This window comes from Copidosoma floridanum, unplaced genomic scaffold (genome assembly GCF_036245765.1).
Source record: "Copidosoma floridanum isolate Cflo_tuat_1 unplaced genomic scaffold, Cflo_Japanese_pri ptg000015l, whole genome shotgun sequence".
Taxonomy (NCBI): domain Eukaryota; kingdom Metazoa; phylum Arthropoda; class Insecta; order Hymenoptera; family Encyrtidae; genus Copidosoma; species Copidosoma floridanum.
The window spans coordinates 2,121,439-2,142,404 of NW_028321892.1; the positions used below are offsets into that span (position 1 = coordinate 2,121,439).

The following is a 20,966-nucleotide window of genomic DNA, read 5'->3' on the forward strand; positions in this document are numbered from 1 at the left end:
TTATCTCCATTAGTTATTATGTACATTAAATTTTAGATATCGCCAATGAATATAGCAATAAAATTAGGATTTTCATCCACCAACAAACAGATAAATGGTAAACAATCATCAAGTAGATTACAATGGTAATCAATTTCAACCTTATGTTTATTTACTATTGCATATACCTTACAAATACTTGCATTGCAATTTGAACAATCATTATTACAAATACATCTGCAAACTTTTATGAAATAATGAACACCTGCAAAATGAGTTTTACCATTGGAAAAATACTTAATGACATATGATTTTTTTTTTTTTTTTTCGAATATACGAAAGAGAATCAATAAAATAATTATCTTTTTGTAGTCTATAAAAAGTATGAATCTTATTTTCTCCAAAATTAACGTTTCTTAGACAATATAATACATCATTTGGAACAAATGACATTTTTTCATTTACTCCAACAATGGATGAACATTTATTTATTTTTTGAGCTTTTAATCGAGACTTTTGTATTCTAGTTTTTGGTAAAGTAAAGTAACAGCCGAATTTTGGGTTGAGAAGTGTTTTAAATATTCGTGGTTTAAAAATAATGACAAGGAGAAACAAATTCGTAGTTCAGCATATTTCGTACCATAAATAATAGCTTTAAATATTTCATTGAGATTTTCAAAAGGAAAACACGATGTTACCCATAGAAGGCCAAATCTCTCAATCATATCAGGTAAGTGCAACAACAAATGAATATTTATGCTCATATACCTTTTTCTATAAAGAAGCTGAAACTGCTTCACATATTCGTTAAGGAACAATCGTGCTTTATTTATCATTCCATGAGAAATACTTTTCTGTGTTAACAGATTGATAGCAAAAACTCATAAAATATGATGGTTCATATATCTTTCATCCATTAAATCAGACAGTAGGAGAATACTGTAAGCTAATAAAAAAAGCCTTAACTCAGTTGTTTTCCAGTAAGCAAAGTCTAAAACAGATCGAGGTAATCTAGCAACATAGTTTAATGGAAAAATCGATGATATTCGAGAATTTATGATTTTAATAAATTTACTAAGAGATGCTGGGTGATCATGATTCTCAGAATCAAACCAAAACCAGCCTAATTTTTTTGTCACATCAAGGTATACACAGTACATAACGTCAATCACTGTTGTTTCTATGAGATTATGCACAATTTTTGATAGTGTTGTAGGCCCTTTAACGCCAAACTATTTTTTCAAGTCATTTTTTTAAGCAAATTTCAAGCATTTTTTAAATGTAGGCATTTCTAATTTGTCAGTATATGGATAAACACGAACATTATCTACTTTTTCACCTTTACTTAGGCAATTTGGGCAACCATATTCGCTGTTAAACTGTTTCATGTTTAAAAAAAGAGATGTTGCGGGTAAGTCACGAGTGCCACCGAAAACTATGCCACGTACTTTTATTAAAATTTAATTTTTAAGATGTAATGTAACTTCTCTATATAATTTACAAAAATTCTCATGTAAACCGTATATAAACACGTTAAGGGCTGGTTTAGTTGGTCCAAATCATAAACCAGCCAAAATCACGTTTTCTTTCTTCAATCTTTTAACGGATGAAAGCTCAATAATACCTCAATAAAAGGGCCAAATACTGCATTTTGATGAATTATACAGAGGTACTCCATCAGTATTCCACGTAAATGAAATATTATTTTCACTGGAAAAAAGCATGCTATTTTTTATGTACAGAGCCATCATAAAAATCTTCTAAATTATCATTATTAATTTTTTTTCGCTCGAATTTGTAATTTAATAATTCTTGAAATCCTCTTTTTTTTGAATAATTCCTAACTGTTTATTTACAGGGACTTCAATAAAATAAGAGTTCTTAACGTTTTTATGACAACTCTCACAATACTCATCTTCACTGCTTTGCTTAATACTAAAACAAACTGAACAATAATAATGCTTGTTAATTTCAGTTTGAATACTACTAAAATTTTTTTTCAGTTTGTACACAGATTTCATACATAAATTAGGTTTAATGCAGTAAAGAGAGATAAGTGACAGAATTTCTGCGAAAAGCACACCTGTTATTTTAAATCGTAGTACTAATGATAATACTGCTAGCATATGTTCTGCCAAAGTGATTGGTGCACCGTCATAGAGCAGTTTTCTTGCACTTTCTTCAAAAAACGAGTGATTAACTGGGTTATCTTCGTTACTTGCCCAATTCTCGTCACTTTCACTTGAATTTTCATTCATGCTGTGTACAGATTTATCACTAGAAATTTCATTGTCATCAGAAGATTCATCGCTTGCTGTAGTGCTCGGTTAGTGCAGAGCAGCGGTTAGTTACGTTATTAGTAATATGTAGTTTTTAAGCATTTATTATTTAAATACTCATGGACTAGTGTAAATAACATCTAAATGAGGACTTAAAAAAGTATAGAATTTTTATCTTATTGACCTTAATTTCCTTTTTTCATTTAATTAACTTAAAAGTTAACTTTTTATATTGTGTAACTATAGCGGGCTTGAGTTTCTTGGAAAAAATTATGGTGGATCCCGATGAAAAAATTGTAAATCCAGTGATTCGCCAGTCGCTTTCAAACGAGTTTTCTATGGATAAGAAAAAGGCTGCTTGACATGAAAAAGAAAAAATGTTGCTCATCTACTAGCTGTAAAGTTACGAACGAAAAAATATTCGAGAAAAAATCTATATTTGAAGAAGTCGACGCTGAGAGTGAAAGGTTTGTGCTAAATATAAAGTATAAAGTTGTCAATTATGCTTTGTTATAACATACCCCAGCAATAGTGTTTATTACAAGGGGGGGAGGGCAAATAGGAAAGAATGGCAAAGGATAAAAATTAGGGTAATGAAAGCGAGATAAGAAATAGATAAAATAAAATTAAACCCAGCACAATACGTTGATTTATATTTTTTGAGTATTCACAGTGATATTTTGTTTTTATTAGTGCAGATAATCACCATGAGGAATGCCAATCTAAGTGTAAAAATGATTTTAAAAATGAAAATAATGCACACACTGGATCTACTAAGACCTCAGCCAATACAGGTATTATAGTTATATGTAACAAAAAAAAATTAAAAATCGATACAAAATTTGTGTTTTTAATTTTTTACTCATTTTCAGATAAAAACGTCAAAGTAAAATTAATAAAAAAGACAGCATCAAAATAGGTTGACGAAGTAAAGGTAATTGTTCTTTTTTTGCTTCAATAATACACGTAAGAAAAATTTTAATTAATAAGATAATTATATTCCTGATTATGTTAAGTGGATTAATAAAAAAAATTTAAATTTAAAATATCAGCTGATGAATCAATTTATTTCTGAAAGAAAGAAGGGTATGAATAGTTTGTTATAATCATCTCCATAGAAAAATTAAATTTTGTATACTATTTTTTTTACCTTCCATCTTTTTTCCCATTCAATTAAATTATAATATCATGTGATATTGTAATTTACGGTTAACGAGGTAGCAGCTAACTGAAAAAAATTGATATAATTTTTCAGTTGCATGCAATACAGAATCATAAAATCATCGTGTTGTTTTTTTCGAAACTTATCGTCATTGTATAGCGATACATTCTTAAAATATTCTTTGTTACGTGAGCGATACCTCCACTACTCTAATTCACCACCACGTTCCTATGTAGTATAGTATTATACAATATATAATGTTGAAATAGTATTTTTTCTATTTTGAGCTTTTTTTTAATGTTTCATTGTTCACTTTTCCCTAAGTAGGAACAATTGAGTTGCCACCTTCGTGGTTAGCAAGCGCAAAGGTTGCTAACAGACACAAAGTACGATTTAGCGCTCTCGAAAAGGAAACCATCGTTCGCGTCTTGGACACAAACATACACCAATAACCCTTCGGGCACGATTTTTTTATTTGAGCCTATTTTGACGTAGTATTTAAATAAAAAACTAAATACAACTTTCGTGTGAACGAGAACAGATGTATTTTTTTATTTTAACACAGACAACAGCTTGGACCTTTCTTGATGTGATCGGAATTGGCTCCCCAAGAGATCTGCCGTAAAAATTCTCTGCTCGCTTCCAAAAAGTAACATCAACTGATTTTTTTAATCTTTATTATCATGACAACGAACCCTTAAGCGATCGATCATATGCGTTAGCCCGTTAAACTTTTTCAAAATAAAAAACAATTTGAAGAATTCTCATGACTATGATAATAATAGGCGAATCACTACTCTCATTAATATAAAAAAGTTCTTCCGTCTCAAAAAAATAGCTCCCAACCAAGCCCCTTTGCACTCCTGCTCCGTACTTTCCTTCTTTTATCGAACTATCAGAATGTTCAGTATAGGAAAATAGATGCCCCAGACCAGCCCTTATTGCCCTAGGCACAGCTTTGCACGGTTACTAGCTTCGTGCTGGAGCAGCCCTTAAGATCGGTAAACCAAGCTTAATCTTTAACAGGAAACATTTTATAAAATAATTAGTAGATTGTAACAGCGCCCATGATACGAAAACAACTGCTTTATGTCTAGCACAAACTACCTGAAGCCATCTTAGAGAACTCAGAAATGCCCCCATTACAGTTACCATTCATGTCACGCAAACTATACTGTTGTTTGAATGTGTCTTATTCTGAATGTCTTAATTTAGCTTTTTTATCGTCCGTAACAATTAATTTTTACATTAATTTCTCACAATTGCCGTTATTGAGATAGAATGCATATACAGCATCTAACACTATAATTTAACTATTATAAAAAAAATTAATTAAAAAAAAAAGAATCGTAATGGCGGCATCATAGTTAAATTGTTAAGCTTTTATGGGACCATTTTATACAACGGCAAATACGTAATAAGTAATTTACGTAATGTAAAAACTGAGTATTTTTCGAACACTACGTATTTAAGAAAATGTTTTTCAACTTTAGGTATACGTAAGTAAATAGTAGTTTTCATCTTAGAAGTGCCATCGCCTGTTTTGGCCTGGTCCGTAAGCTATGCACGGTTGAATGTCACTTTTTGGTGAACGATATTTTTCCACTGATGGCGTAGTAAACGTCCAAATGTCAAGAAAAACGTCTAGAGCTAACTTAATCTGAAATTTTCTTTACTTTCCGAGCCTAACTGCATAATATACTATTCATCACCTAGCATTCATCAGTAGAACTTATACACGTATTATATCAAGGATGTATTACCCTATTTACATGTAGGTGACATACTGTAACTATTCAAAATGCTGTGTTATTCTATATCCTTTTTGTAGATTATACTGGTCTTTCAAATCATGGCAACACATTTTACGTGATTCCGTAGTTCAAACACTCCTCATGAATCCAGAGATGAGGAATATATTTAATAAATTGGACTTCTCACATACCGATGAGGCCAATACTACTACGGCTTATGAGTTACAGTGTTTATTCTTCAAATTTCAGGTTAATATGTTTTTCAACATTCTACCTAACTAACACTACTCACTAACTATACATATTCAATAAGTAGTACTGAATTTGTAGATTTCTCAATCAGCTATTGGTACTCAGTTTTTTACTGATAGTATGAATAATTGGGACCGTCGTGGACAAAAAGACGCCCACGAGTTTTTTATTACATTATTGGACTTACTAGTAAATGACCTCGCTTACACAGAGAATGCTAAAAAACTTCATCTGTTATACAAAGATACAGTTTTTCATGTTTACGAACAGTATCTATATATCTGTACTACTCATATCATTATAAAAATAATACCAACTACTGGCATAAACATAACACATTCTTTATGATTTGATATCGGTATCTTCTAAGCATAGGAAAATGAATTCAAAAAAATTAATGTTGTACTGGAATTTTTTATCCAAACTATTTATACATGTGTAATCAAGTGCATATTTCCGTAGACCAGTCTTTTGTGTCGTGGATTTTATCAGCAAAATATTTGAGTTCACGACACCCACATTGATTTAATTTTGTTTATTAAAAATTGAACGATATAAAACGCCCCCCCCTCCAAAAAAAATGGACAACTACAAAATTTGTTTGATTGTGATAAATATTAAAAAAGTTTAGTTTTAAATATGCATTTCATGTCCTTTTTTGTGGATTTTACCTGAATTGTTTCGAAAATACTACAAAACATTTTTATTAGTAAAGGCAGAAGTAATTGGTAGAAATAATAAATTATTAACAAATAAAATCACAATACTTTTGGTGGGTTACATTGGGGTACAGCATCGTGTTCCATATATTTTTTGTACGATGATGTTATCTAATGCTACCGGAGAAAAATTGATATTACAACTTGTTTACAATGTGGCACTTCAAATTTTTTTGACATTTCATTATTGATGAAGTCTCCCGTGGAAAACAAATCATTTTGCAAAATGGTATTATATAGGTAATTTTATATTATTTCTAGATTTTTTGTAAGGGAAGTGTAATTAATATAATAATCAACATACATATTGTTTTTTTTAGGAGGAATCGTTTGATTGTTATATGCAAACTATTATGTTGAATGGAGAGAATCAACGTTACTGTACCATTTGCATGAAAAAATGTGATTCATCAAAATTGTCTATAATAACAAAGCTCCCTTACATACAAATATTTTATATGCAGCGCTTCGAACTTAACTTCTGGACGAATGAGACAGTTAAAGTGAATGATAAGTGAGTTTTATTAAACTCAAGTTACATTTTTTTATGTATCTGGCTTGTGCGATACCTTTACTCCGAGACGAGACTACACGATGATAATAAAAAAATATCTAGATGCACAGGTAGGCCGATTCCAAAAAACCTGGCAAAAAGTAAAAAATTCAAGTAATTAACTTCAAATTCACTACTCGAGGGCTTTTAGGATCGCTAAACACAAATATTATGACAACAACCTCTTACAAAGTATCTGGTGCCCAGAGTGGACTGATTCTACGTTTTCTCTAGGAGATTTAGTTGAGACTTGTTACTCGAGGTTTTTGGTCACTAAACATGAATATCGTGACAGCAACTCCCTCTGAGGCACCTAGGACCCAGGGTGGATAGTATCGACGCTTCCTCCTGGAATTTTACGGAAATTTATTAATAAGAATGGAAATAAAAATAAATTTTTTTTTTATTGACAAACTTTTATGGTAAAACTATGAGAAAAAAAGGAAACAGATTTGAAGAAAAAAAATTTATTTTTTTTTCAAAATCCGAATAAGCGTTTGACATCCCTTACTCATCACTACTGCTGCCTTCTGCTTGCTCTAAAATACTTTCAAATAGAAGTGCGATTAAAGCTTTTAATAGGAGTTAAGTAGTTTTTGAGGTATAAGTGGATAAGAATAAATGAGTGGATTACTGATATTTAAAAACCGCTTAAAACCATCTTTCGTGGGTTTTCCCCGAAATTTCCGCACGCAAAACTTAGCCACAATTCTTGAAGTAATTTGTTAGCCTCCTTGGATAGTTGACGAATCCAAAAAATGAATCTTCTAATTACGTACGTTCTGTATACCAATAGCTTGTGTACAGCAGTAGGCATATATACCATGAGTACAGCTCGAAGTATTTGCGAGCTGTTTCTAAAGCACACTTATGGTAAGCCTCAATGTCAATTATATGACCTCATGATATTGTCTGCAGTATGATATAGAAGCGATCGATCAGATTTCTGTCTAAGCCAGTAATTTCCACTGAAATTTGTGAACTTAGAAAAAAAGCTTGCGCCAAATTTTTATCATTTGAGCTGCCAGCTCTTTCTTTTTGCATATCAACGGTCAAGTGTAATTTTTTCTTGAAATTAAGTTGTACATTTTTCTTCATACTTTTAACTACTTTTTCCGTATCTTTATCTTCGCATTACAGTTTCACACATCTGATGTCTAATTTATAAGAGATGTGTAGTAGGCATTCAAAGGACGTTACCCAAGCATGAAGAGTTAAAAGTCCAAAATTACGCCTTAAACATGTGTTTTCAGTGCAAATTCTAATTAAAAATAGGGACAGATGGAGTAGTTGGATTTTAAGTATTTTATTTAACACGCATTTAACTACAGTTTACTATTAATAATTAATTTTCAGGTGTTAGCATATGTGTTAAATATGTTACTTTTATTGATTTTACTTTGGACAATTTTTTGGAGGAAATTGTAGACAATAAAACATGCATACAACTTCATAACCTGTAATTTTATTTTCAAGATTATGAAATTTTACTAGTAGTTATCGTACTTCACTCACCAATAGCTTCTGATTCCATTTTGTTCCAAGGAAATTGATGATGTTTGATAAAAACCTGTGATTCCTTCAAAAAGATTATTTCATTCTCCCGTAACTAATTTTTACTATTCTCGACAGTAATTTCTGTTGTACAAGAAATAAGAATTACTATGCTTATAACAACGATGATTGCTGTAAACATTAAAAATTATCGTTCGAATAGTAAAAAGTCTTTGGACGACTGAACAGTACCAGATGGCCGTTCTAGCACGGTAATTTTTATTATATTGTTCTCTCAGTGTACACAATACAGGTGCTCCCTCGAGCGCTACTTTTACACTGTCGTCAGTACAATAGTACTTGGCTTGAGCAATTACTATAGTTATATTCTGCCTTCCAGGGTCTATTGTAACCAATAATAGGTCGAAAAAACTCTTCTTTACATTTTTAACTTTAGGACTTTTGGTCACGTTATTGGATTTGGCCCGATTGTGAGACGAGAATTAACGAGACAAGACTTGCAAAAGTACTTGAAAGCTCTAAGAACGCAGATGAGGATTAAAAAGACTACATGTGTATTTTATTGAGATTTAAAAGCGAGACCAAGACGAGACTTCAAAACAAATTTTGAAAACGTTATCCTAAATTTCGAGACGAGACGAGAAGTCTTGTTGAATTTCTCAGTATCGCACATGTGAAGTACACAAGATGAATAATATGTGTACAATAGTATTGTAACCTAAGATTAGATTATAAAATAGTTTACAGTAGAACCTCGATTATCCGAACCTCGATCATCCGACTGCTCGATTATCCGACCGCTGATTTGGTTTATCCGACCACTCAATTATCCGACCGTTAGGGTGATAGATATATATTATACTTGAGCACTGTCACCGCCGTGAGTGATAATATATTTTTGCGAAAACTGCGAGCATGAAACAGCACGTTTTAAGTATGTATGTGAAAACGCGGGTTTGTTTGCGTTGTACGAGGCTTGAGTCCAGGTATACATACGTTTCTGCTGCTCGCCACGGGTGTCTCAGTGCGTGAGTGTACCAACCTATAGTCGGAGCTTACGTTGAACCGCGCACTACTGCGTACAGGTCTGGACAGGAAGACTGGCTGTGCTTGTTGATTCGCGCATTGAGGCATTCGAAACAAGTGCAATGCAGGCGTCTCAAAACCGAGCACATTTATTTATGTGTAGTCCGCTTACGAAGATTCTTTGCAGTTTTAATATTTTTTCACAGCGTGCTAATATAAATGTAAATATAAAATTGTTTTTCTTCTATTATAATTACATTCGTTACTTATTTGTGCAATGTCATCAACGTCAGATCCGTTAACTCCCAAGCGAAAACGTAATGTGATTACGCTCGAAAAAAAGCTAGAAATCTCATCAAAGATAGATAAGGGCGAGACCCACGCATCTTTAGCAACCGTTTATGGTGTTGGAAAAACAACGATCACCGATATAAAAAAAAAATCGAGTAGCACTCACAACATTTGCGTCTACAATGGATAGCGATGACGGAGTATAGAAAAGAAAAGTTATGAAAAATGCGAAAGATGAAGAACTGGATGACGCTGTTTCAACGTGGTTCGCACAAAGGCGCAACTTGGGAGAACCAATTTTAGGCCCACTTTTGTGTGAGAAAGCTCTTGAATTGAATACAAAACTCGGCGGATTAACAGATTTCAAAGCCAGCCTTGGGTGGCTCCACAATTTTAAATCTAGGCATGGAATACGTGAATTCTAAATTCAAGGTGTAACATTATCAGCAAATTCCAGTGCAGCTGAAGAATTCAAGAAAACGTTTGAGGCATTTTTAGAAAAAAAAAAATTCTCTCGTGACGACGTTTATAATGCAGACGAAAACGGTCTTAACTGGAAATCATTGCCAAGGAAATCGCTTGCATCTCGCCAAGAATCTGCCGCACGAGGTTTCAAAGTGTCAAAAGAAAGAGTGACTGCTACGACATGTGCTAATGCTGCTGGGACTCATAGATTGCCGTTGCTGCTAATTGGTTGAATGGTACATGAATGATTTCATAACTATCGTTAAAAAATAGCGACAGACTCAAAAAAAACTGGTAAAGTCCTGCTCCTTCTAGATAATGCACCGTTACATCCATCCGCCGAAACTGTGAATTCGATCGATCCGGACTTTCAAGTGATGTATCTCCCGCCAAACGTCACATCTTTAATCCAACCTATGGATCAGGGAGTCATCGAAAAAATGAAACGAATGTACCGGAACCAAGTTCTGAGACAACTTCTTTTGAACGATGGCACTGAAGACGGTGTCATTGAATTTTCCAAGTCGTTAAATTTAAAGCATTGTTGCTATATGATAGCCGATGCATGTGACTCTTTGACTGAAGACAATCTAAAAAATGCTTGGAAAAAATGGATTCTTCCTAAAGTTACAGCAACAGCGGAAACAGCGGAAACAGCAGAAACAGCAGAAACAGTAGAAGCAGAGCCGGAACCTGAAAAAGAGGCTGAAGAAGAACCTGAAAAAGAGAGGGAGAGTAACACAGAGAAAAGTGATCTTGACGAATTCGCTTCCTTAATCGGCAATATTCCAGGATTCGCGGATTGTGATAAAGATGATGTAAAAGACTAGTTAAACCATGACGCTAATGATCAAGGGTATCAAATTTTAGACGATGATGAAATTGTTTCATCAACAAAAAATCTTGACAACGATCACGACAGCGACAGCAGTGACAATGAAAGCTTGGGTACACCGAAGAAACCGTCACATGCGGAGGCATTTAAAGCTTTTGAAACAGGTCTCGAATGGTTCGAGAGTCAAGACGAATGTCACCCAACGCAACTACTTCTTCTCAAAAGGCTGCGAGACTTAGCAGCTCAAAAATGCGTTTCATCTGTTCACCAATCAAAAATTGACAGTTATTTTAACAAATCATAAATAAAATAAGTGACGATTTTTTTGCAATTACCAAGTACCAAGTATAGTCTTAATAGTTATACATTAACTATGTTTGTATACTTCAACGTTAACATGAACTTCAGATTTTAATATAGGTGTACATACTATTATTTTGACATTTATAGGTGTTGTTTATTATTTTCATCCTCAAAAATCACACGTTTCAATTATCCAATTTTTTGATTATCCGACCTACTCTCGGTCCCGATTGGGCCGGATAATCGAGGTTCTACTGTATTTATATGATGCAACCTAGGTTGTGTATAGCTACACAGTAAGTCAAAAGGGTGAGTAATTTCCAGACACCTCTGACGTCCCTGTCTGGCGCTGGCGGTCGGGCCTTGGGGTGAGTGTTTGGTCGTGCTGTAGGTGGAGGGGGAGGAGCGGGGAGCTTCGAGGAGTGGCACGGTTTTTTAAATCTGGTGGGCCCTTAGAGGTGGGATGAAAAGGCGAAAATATAGGACTTCTGAAGTCTCCCTTGCATCTTTGATGTATGCGAAAGGTGGTGTCCAAGACATGTGGTATTTCTTTTTTTATCGATGCAGGAGGAAAAGTAGCGCTACAGTATCAGGATAGTAGGTCTGTATGAGAGGTATGTTTGTGAGGGGTGTTAATGCAAACGGAATGTCATATGTTCCTAACTAGAGGTTACTATCCTATAGCAACAGACCTAGTTGTAGGGTGAGAAAATTAGAATCTCAGAAGAGTAAGAGAGCTATTTTAATGTTTTATTGTTTTCGTGAAAGACACTGCTTTTTTAAGTGATAGTACGCTGTGAGGGTGGAAGGACCATATGTTTTATAACCAAAAAAAAGAGGGATGAGAAATAAGATAAGCTGTGCCAAGTGGGTAGCAGAAATTATGGAAGGTATGGAAGTCAGAAGGCTATAAAATTTTTTAGTTACAAGAAAAATTTTAATACATAAAGAGGGGTGAGGGACGGAAAAACATAGGTGATGTGATGGAGTATAGCTCAAATTATAAGGGGATAAAAAACAAAGATTGGAGAGGAGGAAGCCAAAGGAGCTATAAAAATTCATGTTCATGGGCTGCAGTTCCGTGTGCTTGTATCAGAGTAAGTTGTCTTAAAAAAAAAGACATGAAACATAAAAAAGTAAAAATAAAAAACATCTAAGTTATTAGATTAAGAACATTTATTTATACTTTCTTGTACATAAAAATTATTAATTCCACAACTTTGACCTTACTTTATATATAACTCCAAGAAAACAATTTCAACATTATGTTATAAAAATACATTGTCGGTAGGAGACAAAAACTTTTCTTTTACAGTTTCTTTAATTTGACCTGAACTTTTCTTCACAACACCTTCTATAACCGAATCATTAATTTTTTTTACTGTATCGGTATTTTTCAGCATTAGAATTATTTCTTTGGTAATTAAATTTTTACTTTTATTGACCAATATCGTAACACGTTCAATACGACAAAGTATTTCATCCACTCACACCCTTGCAGCTGTGAGTCCACAAAAGGTTGGTTTTTGCATCACTACTGTAGTACCGTAGGTTTCTTTTTTTTACACCCATCTGGCTTATTGTTGTCCTAGTAAAAATCGAATATAATAGATTTTAATCCATAAGATGTCGTAAACAACAACGCGATGAAACTTAAATGTATTCGCTCCAATACTTCCGTAGTCATATTATTGAAATAATTTAAGATAACTGCAAAATGATTTTACATTTCACTCCACATTTTTGAACTTAAATGTAACCCTTTCGTAATATCATTCCTTGATCTTTTTTGTACAAGATTTATTTAAAGCATATGTAGTAGATGATACATTTAAGCTAGAATAAGACGTGGGATCAGTGTTTTCGTCTTTGTGGGACTTAAAAGATTTTTCATTTTAAAGAAATGCATCCCTTTTACGACTCGAAACAACAACCACCATCGCCATTTTCAAACGTTATAAAAATTTTCTAGTACTAGTCACTACTTGAGCACTGAACACTTGCGATGATAAAATACGTTATTTACGATTGCTAGGGGTTGTGTCAACGTATCGGTTGCTCAACTGCTGACACACTACTAAAGTAGCATTGGGTAGCGAAGAAAATAAGACTGACTGTTTATCTGATCTCACGCTCTATCCTTCTCCTCCCTCTCTTTCTGTCTCTCTTCTTACTTTATTCTCTTTTACTATCTCAAGTTTTTCTTTAAGGGGATGGTTGCATGGGAACTGTCAGTTGTTGGGACCTAAAGTCATAAGCTCATAGGATGTTTCCATTACGTACAGAAACCATATGAGAGCTAAAACGTACACCTAAACAGACAACAAGCCCTCAAATTGTATTAATAGTAATCACATGTCAGTTCTTACTGTAGAGTTGTAAAAAGTAAGACATTGCTCTATGAAACAAGTGTCTGTGGGTTTCTTTCGAGTCAAAGTCAAATTTTTATGAGCTCTCGAAAAATCATTAAAAACTGTACGAATATTAAGGGATTACCTTTACTCATTATTTATGTGATTTTTATATACTTCTATCTTAGCGTTTTTCCCACGGGTATGGCGAAACAGGAGAAAATGCAGAGCTTTGGAAGATACTAGTGCGTGGCTGTCGTTCGAGTCAAAGTCAAATTTTTATGAGCTTTCAAAAAAAATGTCCGAAATTCAAGGTACTGGCTTGACTCACTGTTTATGTGATTTTTAAACTCCTCGCTCCAGGCATTTTCCTCTAGAGTAGGGTAAAAAAAGAGAAGATACAGAGTTTGCGAGGAACTTAAGACCAAGAGGAAAAGTTAGTTTTTATTGGGCACTTGTAGCCAAAACAATATTATCTTAGCCGTTGTAAAGAAGTAAAGCGCTTGTTCATCATGAATTTGATGATTGAAAAGTTGCGGGCTGTAGTATTGCAGTGTGTCTTGTATGGATTCGCGCTTTATGACGTAATTAAATTAGAGTGCCTGGCGGTTTATATTAATTAGGTGCTACAAAATGCATCACTGCAAGAACTTTAGAAGGTGCTGTGAAATTTGTTCCGAGGGCTTGTTTCTAACAATGAAACAAGTGTTTTGTCTCAGATTTGTATAAAAAGTAGCGACATTGCTGTGGTTGGGCTAGCCGAATATTTACCACTCAACTCACGGAACAGTGGCTGTTTTAAGCTATTGTTTCACCACTACGAAAAAATAAGTAAGTAAATTCTAACACTTTAAATCAAAGTAATTTTTACATTATTCTTTAATAATTTAATTGTTACTAATTTTAGTGAATACGATACCCTAGTAAAACAATTCTCTTTCCTCACCGTCACCGACGCTAAGTCCGATGACTTCTACACAGGTCATTGGAAGTAAAAAAAAAAATACCGAGAACGATGACGAATTAATGGCAGGTCCATCAGGAATGCAAAAAAAAAAAATTCATTATCTTGGAGCAGATAAAGGTAAATAAATTATCTTATTCAATAAATCATTAAAAGTGTGGTTTATTGTGAATATAGAATAAAAAAACTTTTTTATTTTGGCAGAGCTGACTGATCCAGAATCAAGTGATACACAAAAATAAATAGAACAATAACAGCTTTAACAACAGTGGCAGCAACAACAACAACCTCAGCAGCAGCAGCAGCAGCACCAAAAACTACATACGACACAGGAAACAAGTGAAGTGAGTAGAAAAATTAATTGTGGGTGTAACTGTGCTTGTGCTCCTGTACAAAAAGGTAATGGTGTTACGAACGTACACGTAGAAAAAGTTTGTCTAGAGGATTGTGGACTAAAAAGTAAAGAATTTATTAGTGTAATAAGCGATGTAGAAAAATATATCAAGGCGTTTAGATTAACAGGGCGTCTTATTACGTTCAAGATGTTACCCCCAGAAAGAAAATTTAGTAACGCTGGGTAAAATCAATGGTTGGTTACCTTACATCGTGGGAGAATTTGTAGATATGATTAAGAAATCGTTATTCCCAACATAATTATTCAGTAAGAGTGTCTTTGAAATCAGTCAGATTGACAGACAGTACTGTAGGTTAATGTTATAGACCTCTCATCACACTCACGGCCGAAGATTTTCTAAAACTGTTTGAAAGAATCGAACAGAGTAAGAGAATTTCCGATAATTTACATAACATTATTGTTGAGGTAACATACTTACAAGTGCGTCAAGGGTTAGGTGCCTTGGTAGATATTATGAAAAATATAGAAAAGAAAGGAGTATTAAATATTTAAAATAATGATAATTTATGTCTAGCGAGGGCTCTTGTTTGCAGCGAAGTTTATACAAATAAAAATGACACTGTCAATTATAAGAAAGAGTGAAAAAGTATCAAAAATTAAAAAGAGCAAAAACAAAAAGCCTTAATACGATTGAAAAATAGTGATACAGTTAAAAAACATACAGACGCTTTTGGATATCCAGAAATTGAAAGCTTTTAAAAATACTTCTTACGAAAAAACAAAGTCATTCGCGTTTTTGACTATATACACTTCGGGACTGGCATGGCTTTAATTTACGACGGATCAAAAGATTTGCCATTAAATTACAGTTTATTTGTTAATGTAATGAATTACAATAATATTAAATATCATAATTTAATTTTCAACTTTTTAGCAATTAAAAGAAATAGTTTCTTCTATTTACCGTGTAACAAAACATACAGACAAATAGTAAATTATTTGTGTTCTTTTGCTTACATGGCATGTAATGCATACCCTAATTGTAATAATAATACTTCCAAAATAGAAAAAGTGAAATATGATTGTTCACGAGGGAAGGGGTTTTATGCTGCTCCCAATCCAGTTCAGTCGTGTGGAGGTGGAAGTGGTTTACGGCAAAATAAATGTAACGCAAATGTGCAATAAAAATATATACAATATATTTACAGTGCTTAAGTTATGAAAATGTGCTCAAGTGAAGGCAAGCGGAGAGAAGCTTTCTCTGCCGCCGCGGCGCGCTAACTAACATACTATGCTCGCAGAGCAATATTTATAGAGACAAAAGTTAAAGTAGAAATTCTAGTACATTGATAAATAAAGGTACAAGAGTAAAGGTAAAATGGTCTCTTGGGCATTGCAAATGTACGCGATGATAAAAGCGTATGATCGGAAAATTACTTCAACTTTAATATAAGAATAACAAACGTGACGCAATTTGAATTTAGAAAAGTTTTGTCGGCAAATATTTAGGTACAAAACTGAACAATGATGACTGTAGGCGTTTTCTTTATAATAGAGAATGTTTTAAAAATCATAAATGTTCAGGGTCATGTGGGCGAAGAAAAACACATTGGGCAGTTACAAGATCTGTATGCAACATCTTAAAAATGTTTCGCTTTTGTGCAAAATTTTATAACCTAGCAAAAGAAAAACACGAGTGTGGAAAAAAATACTGTGGACAGTGTAAAACCACACATGATTTAAATAAATTGTGTATGATTAAAGCTGTTAAAGAGAAAAATTACATGAAAAAAAATTGCTTTATTTTTTATGAATTTTAAACACGTTAGGACGAAACTGTAGACGATACGGTAAAAATACGCTAACATGTACCGATTTTATGTGTTGCTTAAATTTGATGCGATGACTGTATGGATTTAGAATCATCCCTTTGTGAATTTTATGGTGTAAAATAAATAACTTCTTGGGGTGAGAAGTGTTTAAAAATGTTTGTTGACTTTGCTGTATGAGAAAAAAGTGAAACGTTTTCTTCTTTTATATGTATAGCACACAATGCAAAATTGTTTGACGCCCAATTTCTTTGAAAACATCTTGTTTTATAAAACAAAACTCCTAACGTCATTGTAAACGGACGAAATATCATACAAATAAGCATTGGAAGAACCAAATTAATCGATAGTCTTAATTATTTGCCAATGAAATCAGCAAAATTACCGAAAACCTTCAAATTGACGGAAAATTTAAAAATAGGGTATTTTCCCCATCTTTTTACTTGAAAAGAAAATTTTGATTACAAAGGACCGTATCCGGCGATTGAATTTTTTTCACTAGACTCAATTAGTTCAAAAGAACGTCAAGAGTTTGTACTTTGGTATGATCAAATTATCAAGGAAAAGAAAGAATTCAATATGCAGAAGGATTAAGTAGATTATTGCGTTTGAGATGTTAAAATATTGCGTTAGGCGTGTACAGCTTTTAGAAAAATCTTTCTACTAGTCGGAAACGTTAAAACTTTTGTAGAATACGTAACAATTGCAAGCGCTTGCTCAGTTGTATTTAGAAAAAATTTAAAAAAAATGAGACAATAGGTATTATTCTAGAAAATAGATGTATACTCTCTGGTCAATTTTCAGAAAAATTGATTAAATGTTTATTGTGTTAGGAAAGAGTTAAAAATATCAAAATAATGCGTGCAGGACATTCATTGAAATATCGACTAATAGAAGGACCAATAGTCGATGGTTTTTTAAAACCTACAGCCGGAGAAAAAAATCCTAAGGGTACGGTTTTTCAATTTCACGGTTGTTATTTTTACGGGTGTCCACGTAGTTACCCCGATGAGCGAACGAAAAAACTAACAAATTTAGAAAGCTATTCGGAGCGTTATGAAAATACACTTAATATGATCTCGAGAATACAAGAATACGGCTATACTGTAATTAAGATGTGGTAATGTGATTTCAACCGATATTTAAAAAAAAATCAAGAACTTTTTAATTTTGTCAAAAATCACCCGATAAATAATATCTTATACTTAAGAGACGCTTTTTATGGGGGGCGTACGGAAAATACTATTACGCGATATGACGCTGAAGAAAATCAAAAAACAAATTATTTAGACGTATGTTCCTTACACCCATACATATGTTTGACAGGACAATCTCCTTTAAAACATTTTAAAATTTACAATGTGGATAATTGTTTCATTTTAACAGGAGTTTATTACGAAAATTTTAACGATAACGTCGAGGGTTTGGTTAAATGCGCGATCTTATTACTGCTAACTTTATTTCATCCCGTCCTTCCCACAAAAATGCATGGGAGGATACTTTTTGGTCAATGCAGGACGTGTATGGAGAAAGTATGTGAGGATGAATGTTCTCACAATGTAAATGAGCGGATGTTAAAAGGAACTTGGGTCTCTGATGAAACAAAAGCTTAAAAATTAGGGTACAAACCGGAGTGGTGGTCAGTTAACCGAATATATAGATACTTTTTAAAAATCAAACAAGAGGCAAGTGGTTGGCCTACCAATGTAAAAACAGAAACAGAAAAAAATAATTATATTATTCATTACGAAAACACAAAAAAAATAACACTAGATAGACATGATATTTGAAAAATTGCCAGCTTGCGATCTGTAGCCAAGTTGTGTTTTAATAGTTTTTGGGGTAAATTTGGTCAAAGCGGAAATCTTCCAAGAACGACCATCGTAAATGATTACAAATCGTTATTAAAAATGTTATTTGATAAAAAAATCTACGTTGACCATTGTCTTCAGGCAAACGACAATGTTATGTACGTCACATGGAAGTACAAAGACGAAGTGGTACCTTCGTCCCCCTGTACGAATGTAGCTGTAGCTGCTTCAACCACAGCTCAAGTAAGATTAAAATTGTATTCCTATTTAGAAAATTCCGGTGAAAGAGTGTTATATTACGACACTGATTCTACTATTTTTGTAACTAATACTAAAGATCCTGAGGAATATACTCTGCTCACAGGATCGTTATTAGGCCAACTAACAGACGAGTTGAAGGAGTATGGAGAGGGCTCTTTTTCAGAAACTTTTGTGTCCGGAGGACCAAAGTTTTATGGTTATCGTGTACGTGTCCCCACCGGTGAGATGCATGACATATGTGAAGTAAAAGGTATTCGTATTAACTACCAAAATTCGTTCAAACTTAATTTTGATACGATTACCTCTATGGTTGAGAAAAAATTTCAAAATTATAGCGATTATGAGAATAAAGAAAATAAAAATAACGTTATAATTACACGAAAGTGTATGATAAGAAAAACTAACACACATGACGTCGTAACACGTATCAAAAATAGTAACGTGTGAGTTTGTCTAAAAAAATGTGCTTTTATTGTTGGAAAATGGTCTTACCCATTCGGTTGTAAAAAAATTAAATAATTTTTAGAAACGATTTAAATATTTATTCGTAACCTTTTTTTTTTTTTCATTTTTTCTACGTTTATACGATGCCTTGCAGGAAATAAACAAAGGAGTTTATATTTGTTTGTGTCAGTTTGCACAAGATTGTACTCTAAATTGTAAACACTACTCTGATTTTAAAAAATCTTTGGAAGGATTGGCATGGCACAGCATGCTTCACAGTTTATACCAACTAAAAAATAAAAGAAAAATAAATGAGTCTTATACATTGCTTAACTTTGTACAAAGATTAAAATATCAGAGCAATATATTATTTAATGTCATTATCTTTGGTAAAATGCGTAAAGCTGTATGTATTAAATGCAATTTGGATCCGGAAACGGTTTTATATGAAAAAAAAGTGTCATAAGGAAAAGGTAGAGAGTGGATGGCATCATGATTTCAATAAATTTCTAAACATACATGTTCCTGATATTATAAACATCATAGAAGAAAATGAAATTGAGTCGATCAAATTTGGTAAATCTAGTAGATACCCAAAGGAGCTTTCAGGTTGGTTGATAAGGAGTTGTCCTATTCATAAGCTTACATGACTTCAGCGTTTATTGTGCGACTAATAAATTTCTGTATCGAATGAAAAAAATTTTAGTATGTTTTCAAAGCAAAACATCATGAGCAACAGACAAATATTTTTAAAACCTTTCCGTTCATAAATTTTAAATACAAAATGTCAAGTAGTGCTTAGAAAGATTAATTTGTTGTGTAAATATGTGTATTGATATTAAATTTCTGTAATTAATAAGGAATAAAACTCAAATAAGTACAAAAAATTTTATTTTCTCGCATAAATTATTTTTACATTATTTTTTATAATTTTGATCATTATTTTATAAACTTTCCCTCGTAAAAAAAGAAGGTGACGATGATAAAACACGGACTCAACGAGTAAAACTAACAGGTAAGTCACTAGGCCAAATAGGGTGGGGAAATCCAGTAGAATCAACTCTTGCCGTATCAAATACACAGAGCATAGTGTTTAAATGAATGGTTCATCCATTTATTGTATCACTAATAAGAAAAATGTAAAAGCTATTACAAATTAATCCTTTGTTGATAAAAAAAGCCCATACAATTCTATTTTTAACTGCTCGACAAAAAAGCATACACGCGAGATCGGTCCAACGAGAACTATTTAACCACGATATTGGTAAAATATTTCCTAACCCGCATGAAATTGCTCGAAGCGGCAAACTTAAAAAACGTTGTTGCAACTCATAAATAACTATATTACATTTTATCACAGATTGCGATACATAAAAAGATTTTCCTACATTAATTATTTTACATCTGTTCCCACTTCTTCTTTTTTTATAATTTGTAAATTAATACACTTTCATCAAGTCCGTTACACTAACATGCGTAGTTTAGTTCAAACGACGCGATAGATACGAGCTGGCAGCATCTGTGGACGAGTATGATTTGTGGGCCTACCAGGTGTCATAAGACCGTTTTCGACAAAAGATTCTTAAATTTTATCGATGAATTGTCAAGTTTACGATTCGATAAAATTTTATTTCACCATGCAGAGTGGCAGGATAGTAATAAAAGTGAAAATTTTTCAAAAAATGGTCAACAAATTGAATTTCGTGAAGGACGATTAAAACCCGAGCATTATCCAAACGATTCTAAACTTAAGAAGTTACTTATCATCGATGATTATATGCGTAAACCATCAAAAAATGTTGTTGTGGATTTGTTCAC

The 20,966-nt window shown here is 33.1% G+C and overlaps 1 pseudogene; it reads right to left on the minus strand.

Moving 5' to 3' along the window:
• Nucleotides 1-1,232: 1,232 nt before the first annotated feature.
• On the minus strand, nt 1,233-2,237 carry LOC149374709 (uncharacterized; annotated as a pseudogene).
• Nucleotides 2,238-20,966: the final 18,729 nt, after the last annotated feature.